The 9,661-nt window shown below is 46.8% G+C and overlaps 1 protein-coding gene across 4 annotated transcripts in view; it reads right to left on the minus strand.

The window, feature by feature from the left end:
- Positions 1-496, minus strand: part of LOC143981460 (NACHT, LRR and PYD domains-containing protein 3-like) — a 165,410-nt gene extending 164,914 nt beyond the window's left edge. For all 4 annotated transcript variants that reach the window (XM_077479340.1, XM_077479341.1, XM_077479338.1 and 1 more), the window contains exon 1: positions 398-496. The gene's annotated coding sequence lies outside the window, so the exon portion shown is untranslated. The remainder of the gene's footprint in view (positions 1-397) is intronic.
- Between the last annotated feature and the right edge of the window lie 9,165 nt (positions 497-9,661).

Raw genomic sequence — 9,661 nt, forward strand, 5'->3', positions numbered from 1 at the left:
GATTTCATAATTTGCCACGTCACAAATGTTAATTCTCCATTACGAAGGCAAGTTTACAAGACTGACTGCTTCTGCTTCTGAGCATGCCTGGACTTTTGTCTGAAAGACTGATCGTGTGTACGGGGCATTCGAGTTTGGGACCATTTACTTCTAATCTTTCCGCTGTCCTCTTATGTGAGTGCTGAATTCTATTTCATACACTTTTGAGTTCTGCACCAGATTGGTATTGTTATATGATTGGTGGGGGGAGGTATCCCCCCCATACTGCCCCCTATTGATTTAGGATTTTATTTTTGTAGCGGTTCTTTCACTCTGTTTCTTTGTAATTATTGCTATACTCTAATAAAAATATAATGTTAATATATTGTAAAAAAAATAAGAATGTTTGGTGTCTCACCTTGTTAGATCTGTCCATACATCCTCAGATTGTTGGTTCTCTTCTGATAATGAAGAGATCTGAAAATAGTTCTAGTGAGCAAAAGATGTTTTTTGCCTCGGGGGTGGAGAGGTGGGGGAGGGGGATTTCTAGTAACATAACACCCCTCCACCCATATAGATTATTCAGACTTCCTTATTCTCTATCATCATACAACACTAGGTGTGTCCACATTCCTCATTCTGTATAATGAGCTGAACACGTCCCATCCAGAGCCTTGCCATATATTTTACAATTTTCTTATTTAATTTCCTTTAGATTTACCTTCAACTATGTAGTACAAGGGTCAGCCTGATTGCATGCAAATTGAAAGTGTTTAGGTTTGACCTTATATCATATGGTTTTGGTAAATCTAAAGGGAAATTGTACAATGTATGGCCAGCCTAAGCCCTTGTACCTGCGGATTTTGTCTGAAACTGGTGTTGCATACACACAGTCGGACAAAGTTGTCAAAACATCCAATCGTTCAGAACATGATGACGTTAGTTCATAATGACAGGACTACGTTCAGTCTAGTAGCCAATAGCTTTGGTCTCGTAAGTTAAACTGAGTGCATGCGTGGCACTTTGTCCGATCATTTGTAGAGAATTCTGGACAAAGTCCGATCGGATCATGTTGTCGGAACTTTGTTGGTTGGACAGTCCGACGGAAAAGGTCCGATGGAGCCCACACATATCCAACAACACGGTCCGATCTGACATTTTCTGTCGGAACGTCTGACCGCATGTATGAGGGCTAAGGGTTTCTATTCATAAAAGGATCTGCAGAGCTATTCAACCAGCAAACTGCATGTCTATCTGCCATGGATGGGGGACTGAGGGTGGAGGGATGGGAAAGCTTGGCATCTCCATCTGTTGAATGTCCTCAGAAATCAACCAACATTCTTGTAGATTTCTTTATATATTGCTGAACAACTTGGATAGGATACAGGGAGCAGAGGGACACTAAACAGTACTAGGAAGACCCTCTTCACTCTGCAGATACTTCTTGGAAGAGTCCCTTCAATGGTAGCTCAGGGAATGGACAACACTGGGACACCATAAACAATGTTCCAAGACAGGCAAGTCTTAGTATTAGTGCACCGGGATTAACAACAGCAATAGTCAACCAGATCCTGCCCTCAGGTCTGTACTCACAAGTCCTCGGGTACTTGGATGCCTCCTTCCATTGTCACACAGAAATTTCCTTAGTGGACTCCCCAGACCGCATCCTAGGTGAAATCCCCCTTCTTTAGCTTCAGAGGTTCTTACCAAGTAGCCCCCCACCCAGCTTTAGAATAGCCGGGACCTTGATGAGCTCAAGTAAATCTCAGCTGGGCTGCCTGGGTGGGAACTTCTCCTCCTGGGCAAGAACAAGAATTTCTGTAGACCTCAGACTATTTATGTGCTGTGCAGTCACCTACTGGGCACACCTCCCCAGGGATTGGCTGAGACCTCATAAATATTCTGGATACTCATTTGGCCTATTCCACTACTATGAGTTTTCCAGAAGTCTGGGTGGACCAATCAATCCTGCAGCCTGTGAGACCTTGATCAGTCCAAAGCAATCAATCACCGCTCCACTGATTACAGAACAGACCAAAAAAAAAACTAAATATACCTGACATCCCAGCACCTAACTAGGAGGGTGCTACACATAGATGGAGGGGATTTCTGGCCATGTAAACAAAGGGACCCTGATGTAAAAGGGAGGCTCTCTGGGGACCCTGATCTAAGTGGGGGGCTCTCTGGGGACTCTGAAGTAATGATGATATATGTAATTAACAGTAATATATATATATATATATATATATATATATATATATATATATATATATATATATATATATATATTGTATATACACACACACACACACGCGTTATATACATGTGTATGCCCACCCAAGCGTATGACTTCCTTTACTTTACTGCTATGGGCTCTAGCCCCAGATCTTTTGTAGACCCAGCAATGCCCCTGTCCAGTACAATCTTCTCATCCACACATAGAAAAGCATCAACTGTCTTGAAGAATAGCCGAACTGACCTAAGAAAAAAATTCAAAGAAATGGATAAAAACCTCAATGGTCATTTCATCAAACAAATCCTTTTAGTTATATAGTTTTCATGAACAACGTCTTTCCATTGATGAAGACTGGACTAAAAACAAATAAAAGGGAAGCTTTGATGACTAAATCTTCAGTATTGACATTTTCATTAACTGACTAAATCTAGACTTAATTGTTAGGCCGGGAAGAACAAATCTATTTGGACCCAAATCTGTGCATGTATTGCGTGTTTAACCACTTGATGACCGTGGAGGTACAGCTACATTCTAACCTTCAAGGTATCAGTCCAAGACAATGGCGGCATCTGCAGATCTTATCTTAGTACCGCTGTTTAGAGCTGGTGGCCCTACCCATCCCCTCCCTGATTGGCTTAGTATATATTCTCCACCTCCAGGAGGGATGGGTTAGCCTGAAGAAGGGGGCAGGGCCCTGGAAACACATTGTAAACCAACCCCTCCCCCGCTTGTGTGCCCTGTCTTGTTGCAGCTCGTAGTGGTGTGTGAAAGCCTGTGATGCCGCCGTTCTCCTGCGCTCTTATGTGGTGGGTCTGGGCCTGTGTGAGCGGCTGTCCCTCCATCTGCCCGTTTACCTTCAATCACTCAGTGGTGGGAGTCTTGGAGTTTTCTTATGACGTTAGCCCCAGTTGTCATTTCCAACAGGTCCCGACATTCCCAGCAGCCCTCCAGTCTACCATCTTGGATTACCATGCATGATACTACAGCAGCTCTACATGAAGTCTGTAAGATTTCTAGATATAAGTGGATATCAGAACAAAGTGTTGTTTTTATTAACACTGACATGTTTTCTCCTTTCATTTCAGTGCTAAAACAAATGCACTGTCACTGTACTACTGACACTGGCAGGGAAGGGGTTAACATCAGGGGTGATAAAAAGATTAAATTTGCTCTTAGGGAGTGCTTGTTAACTGTGGGGGAGGTGCTTTGACTATAGGAAGACAGAGATCCGTGTTCCTGCTTAGCACAAACACAGGATGTCTGTCTTCCCTTGTCACAGAACAGCGATCTGCCTTGTTTACATAGCCATTCTGTCTCTCACTCCCACTCTGTCCAATCACAGTGGGGATCTGGCTGTTGGCACAAACCCGGAAGAGGCAATGATATACAGGTAGGTGATTTTCCCTGTAGGAGCTCCTCCCCGCAGGAAATGTAAGGGGGGCGGCTGGCAAATGGTTAAAGGGTAACTCCACTTTTGTGGGAAATTACGTAGCAAAAAAAAACAAAAAAAAACATCTAGCGTATACAATTGCTACACAAGTCATATTGTAATTGGATGTTATTAAAAACTCCCTTTCCATTTCAATCTGCAGCCGTTGTCATTCTCTGTAAAATGCAATATGGCCACCTGGAGGCACTATGTACACAGAATGTATACAGAGCGCCCCCCACAATCATCATTTCCTGTGTTCTGTGATTGGCTCACTGATTTCCCAGAAGTCGGTAAGAACTAAGATAAATAAAAGCAGATTTCCTGCGCTCAGAGCGATATACCATCGAGGTTCTTTAGGGAATGCAGCCGGCAAAACTTTGCTGGAGACAAATAATAAAAAATAATAATTTGCAGCAATTTCACACAATGAATAAAAAGTCTATTGCAGTCCCATAATAAAATCCAGGGATTGGTAGAGGCATCACAAGGGCACTATTATCACAAAGGATGATAAGAAGATGTCCTCCATCCATATCCCAGCACTCCAAGCCTCTTACCCTCCATTGTGGCCACCTAAATAAAGTGGTCAGCAGCGCTCCATTACCCATCAACCCCAAACGGGGCATCTAGATTGTCCTCCTAGTCCTCGGGACCCGACCATTCCACCAGAAGCAATGTTATACCATGCAGCCTAGAGGGAGGAGACAGAACCTCATTCCACACTATTTCAAAACAGCTCTGTTTATTGAAATCTGTCAAAATACTCACAAAATACATGTCTGAGTTTCCAACCAACAAAATGGCCGACTTCAGTGCATGGCAATGTCACGTGACCAGGCTCTACACTAAGATAAAAGTCAGATTTTGGGCATCCCCTGCAACTAAAATCTCATTTTTGGTGAGATCCTCTCAATAGGAAATCACTTCTAAAGGGATGCAGACCCTGCCACTTTCCTCATTAGAGCCCTGCAGGTGCAGCACCTGATTGATTATAATCATGAAACCATACAGTTTCACAGATGGACACAGACAAACACACAGGGATTTCTTCAGAAGAACAAAAGGTCAGAATCTGCAACAAGGTTTGTTCCAATTTCTGCAATGCACAGAGATCACCCCGAGGGGAATGTTTTTTCATCAACAAAAGTGGAGTTACACTTTAACATATTTTTACTGTTAAAATTACCAGTTGTGATTGGTTCAGAATTTTTCAATTGTATTTTTAGTATTTACAGAATATTTGTGTAAATGTAACACAATTTTGTTGCATTTCCATTCACAACATTTTGATGCTGATATTTTATTTAATTTTACAGGAAATTTCACAGACATTTGTGACAGTGTAGGGTGAATGTTAGTGTTAGGGGTTATGGTTAGTGTTAAATGTTAGGGTTAGGCCACTTTCACACTGAGGTATCTTACAGGAATTCTTGCGCTAAAAATATCTCCTGAATAGTGCCTGTAAACTGTCTCTTCTGCAGCCCCAGTATGAAGGTCCCGGAGCTTTCACACCGGGGCAGAGCGCTTGCAGGACAGGAAAAAAACTCCTCCAAGCAGCAAGTTTGGGGGCGGTGCCGGAGCGGTGACTACAATCAATGGCCAGCGCTGTCGAAGCAGTTGCAAATCACTTCAGCAGCGGCCCTTTGCAGGCATTTTAAACCTTTTTCCACTGCTAGTGGGGTTAAAAACGGACCTAAAACTAGCAGGGCTTTCCCGTCGATGCCCGCACCACCCCAGTGTGGAAGGAGCCTTATGCCACGTACACATGGTCGGAATTCCGGCCAGAAAAAGACAGATGAGAGCTTTTCATCTGAAAATGTGACCGTGTGTACGCTCCATCAGAATTTAGCTGTCCGAATTTCCGCCAGCCAAAAATTGATAGCATGTTCTCAATTTTCCCAACGGAAAAAATTTCTATTGGAAATTCCGATCATGTGTATGCAATTCCGATATGCCAAAAATCACACATGCTCAGATTGAACTACGAGACCGAAGCTATTGGCTACTGGCTATTGAACTTCCCTTTTCTAGTCCCGCAGTACATGGTGGACGTTTGGAATTTGGTGTGACCGTGTGTAGGCAAGACATCTTGAGTGGAATTCTGTCAGGAAAACCATCAGAGCTTCTTCCGATGAGAATTCCGATCATGTGTACACGGCATTAGAGTTAGTGGGAAATTGTTTGGGTTAGAATTTCAACCCTAACAATTACCACTAACACTAACTATCTCTGCCCTTAACCCTAACTTTATCTCTAATGCTGCATTCACACGATCAAACAATCCGATGGAAAGGTCTGCCCGTGTGTAGGCTCCGGCTGACTTTTTGTACCCAATAGTCCGGCAGACTAAGAAAGTAGTTTTGCACATCAATCTGTCCGCCGGAGTCGCATTTCGGCGGACAGTACGGCCGTGTGTGTGCCAGTCTGCCGTACTTGCGAAATGAACGGACTTTTCCCACCCGGAGAAAAGTCCGCTCATTTTGAGTGCGGCTCCAGGTAGCTGGGACCAGCGTAGGAGGCATCGCTGGCCCCGTCACCTGGTATGGACTTAAAGGGGAATCCCTACGCCGAAAAATAGGCGTGGGGGTCCCCCCTAGGTCCATATCAGACCCTTATCCGAGTACGCTACCCGACTGGCCAGGAAAGGGGGTGGGGACGAGCAAGCGCCCCCCTCCTGATCCGTACCAGGCCGCGTGCCCTCAACATGGGGGGTGCCTTGGGGAAGGGGGGGCCGCGCAGCCCCCCCCCCACCCCAAAGCACCTTGTCCCCATGTTGAACAGGACAAGGGCCTCTTCCTGACAGCCCTGGCCATTGGTTGTCGAGGTCTGCCAGTGGGAGGCTTATCGGAATCCATGAGCCCCCTTTAATAAGGGGGCCCCCAGATCCCGGCCCCCCACCCTATGTGAATGAGTATGGGGTACAATGTACCCCTACCCATTCACTTGTGAAAAAAACAAAAAAAAACACAACACACAAGGGTTAAAATCGTTTATTGCACAGCTCCGGGGGTTTTATTCCGTCTTCGGGGGTCTTCTCAGCGGACTCCTCCGCTATCTTCTGCTCTTTTGCTAGCTCTTTCACTAGCGGAGGAGCCCGGCTTTCTTCTTCACCGCCGCCCTCTTCTTCTGACTTCGGGGGTCTTGTCCCCCTCTTCGGGGGTCTTGTCCCCCTCTTCGGTTCTTCTTGCCGGGCCACCGCGCCTTCTTCTAGCTCTTTTACAGGCAGTGGCCCGGTCTTCTGTCGCCGCTGTCCCATCTTCTGTTCTTCTCTACTTCTCTTCAGATGTTGCCTCGTCGCTGCCTCCGCTCACAATGGCAGGGACGCGGCGCGCGGCGACTTATATAGGGACATCGCCGGATGATGTCCCCGCCCATTATGAGGTCACAGTCCCAGCATCCTCTGGGACTGTGACATCATAATGGGCGGGGACATCATCCAGCGTTGTCCCTATATAAGTCGCCGTGCGTCGTGTCCCTGCCATTGTCAGTGGAGGCAACATCTGAAGAGAAGAAGAGAAGAACAGAAGATGGCGACAGCGGCAACAGAAGACCGGGCCATCGCCTGTAAAAGAGCTACCCCATACTCATTTACATAGGGTGGGGGGCCGGTATCCGGGGGCCCCCTTATTTAAGGGGGCTCCCGGATTCCGATAAGCCCCCCGCCCGCAGACCCCAACAACCAATGGCCAGGGTTGTCAGGAAGAGGCCCTTGTCCTCATCAACATGGGGACAAGGTGCTTTGGGGTGGGGGGGCCGCACGGCACCCCCCATGTTGAGGACACGCTGCCTGGTACGGCTCAGGAGGGGGGGACGCTCGATCATCCCCCCCTTTCCTGGCCGGCCGGGTAGCGCGCTTGCATAAGGGTCTGATATGGACCTAGGGGGGACCCCCACGCTGATTTTTCAGCATAGGGATTCCCCTTTAAGTCCATACCAGGTGACGGGGCCAGCGACACCTCCTTCGCTGGCCCCGGCTACCTGGAGACGTGCTCAAAATTAGCGGACTTTTCTCCAGGCGGGAAAAGTCCGTTCATTTCAAAAGTACGGTGGACTGGCACACACACGGCCGGATTGTCCGCCGAAGTGCGAGTCCGACGGACAGATTGGAGTGCAAAACGACTTTCTAGGTCCGCTGGAGCCTACACACGGGGGATTGACTTGAGTCTGCCGGACTTTTCCACCGGATTGTTTGATCGTGTGTACGAGGCATAACCCTAGTCCTTAACCCCAATCCTAAGATGCAACTTTGGACACATAAATGTTCCTTCACTGCTTTTATGCAACTTTAATACTACTTAAATGCCAGAGAATGTAAATTACATCAAAGCCAAACTAAAATTAACAGACCTGTCATACTTTCCTATTAGGAAAAAAAAACTGCATTCTTTCCAAAAATGCAGCAGCTGAAAAACGCATAAATGTGAACGTGTTCCATAGGAAACCATGTTAAATGGACTGTAGTGCATTTCTGCAAAACACACTAAAAATGCATAGGTGTAAACCAGACCTTATTGTTAAAAAGGGGCTTCCAGATTCTGATAAGCCCTCACCCCCCAAAAACACCAGCCACGGTTGTAGGGAAGAGGCCCTTTTCTTCACCAACACTGGGACAAGGTGTATTGTCCCTGGATAGTTACACTCCATATTGAAGGGATGTGGCCTGGTATGGTCAAGGAGGCGTGTGACATACCACAGTACTCGAGAAGAGTGTGTACATTGTATAAGATTCCCTTGCCCAGTACCAGAACGATCTAAGACCCCTTAGCTCACCCATTCACTTGTCGGGACACAGCGTAGGGTGGCATGAAATATCAACTGTTTATTGGAACACAGGCACTATGGGGACAATTTGTCTTTGTATGATGACACAGGGTGGGGTAAACTGTACATCCAGTAACATGAGACACAGGTACATTCAACCTTTTCAACAAATAATTCAGTCAATAGCTGGGCATGTAGATGGCCTTATCAGCAGGAAGGGCTGTTGGAGAAATCCCCCGTATAGCAACTAATAGCTGACAGTGATATAATTAACTAGCCGTGGAATCCACATCTAAGCAATGCTTTGATTAATCGGGACTCACAGACTACATGGCAATGGTCTACACGAGGCTTAAGAGGCAAATATCATACAATGTCCCAGCAGAAAGGATGAGTCGAACACCCCCTTGTTCGGTTCACACCAGAACCTGTGAACAGACCTAAAATTTGCGTGAACTTTAGAACCCTATTAAAGTCTATGGGACTCGAATGTTCAAAATCTAAAGTGCAAATTTTAAAGGCTAATATGCAAGATATTGTCATAAAAAGTGTTTGGGGGCAGGCGCATGCGCGAGGGATCCAAGATGGCCGCCAGTGCCTGATCCTCTGCGCCACGCCGGACCAGGGGAGCTTACAGGACGGTGAATTCCTCGCCAGGAAGGGGACACTACGAAGCCCTTGTCCCCCGATAACCCAGGGATCCCCACCGTATGTCCGCTGCAGCGACCAGGCGAGATCTCGGGCCGCAATTTGAAGCGGCCTCCAGAGCGGGGTGTACCAAGATGGCCGCCGCGGCCGAAGCACACAGACAACGTGCAGCACACAGCGCGGAACACGGCGCTGAACACAGGCAAGTGCTAGCCCCGGCCATCCTGAATTATACTCCCACAAACCAGGGGAACTTTCCCACGCACGGAGCCCCATCTCCGGCCTCCACAGAGTCCTTGATAGGCATGTCTATGGCAGACCAGGCCTTGTCTCCTGCGGAGGATTGCAGGCCTTCATTTCAAGGCCCCTTCTTAGCAGAACAGTTCCCTCAGGAACAAGACTTGTCCACAACAGACCTTTTTATCAAACTCTCATTGTTACTTGAAAGGGGATTGGCCTCCACGGCAGCGAAAATTACTGGGGAGATTAAATCTGACCTACAAAACATTGGTCAAAGAATAGAAGCTATAGAATCTAAGCTTGATGTTACGGCCGAAGTTGCCAATCAGAACTCTGACTTGATACACTCCATGCAGGACCAGTTG

Source organism: Lithobates pipiens, unplaced genomic scaffold, assembly GCF_037356315.1.
Source record: "Lithobates pipiens isolate NorthernLeopardFrog02 unplaced genomic scaffold, aLitPip1_a1.2 Scaffold_157, whole genome shotgun sequence".
Taxonomy (NCBI): Eukaryota; Metazoa; Chordata; class Amphibia; order Anura; family Ranidae; genus Lithobates; species Lithobates pipiens.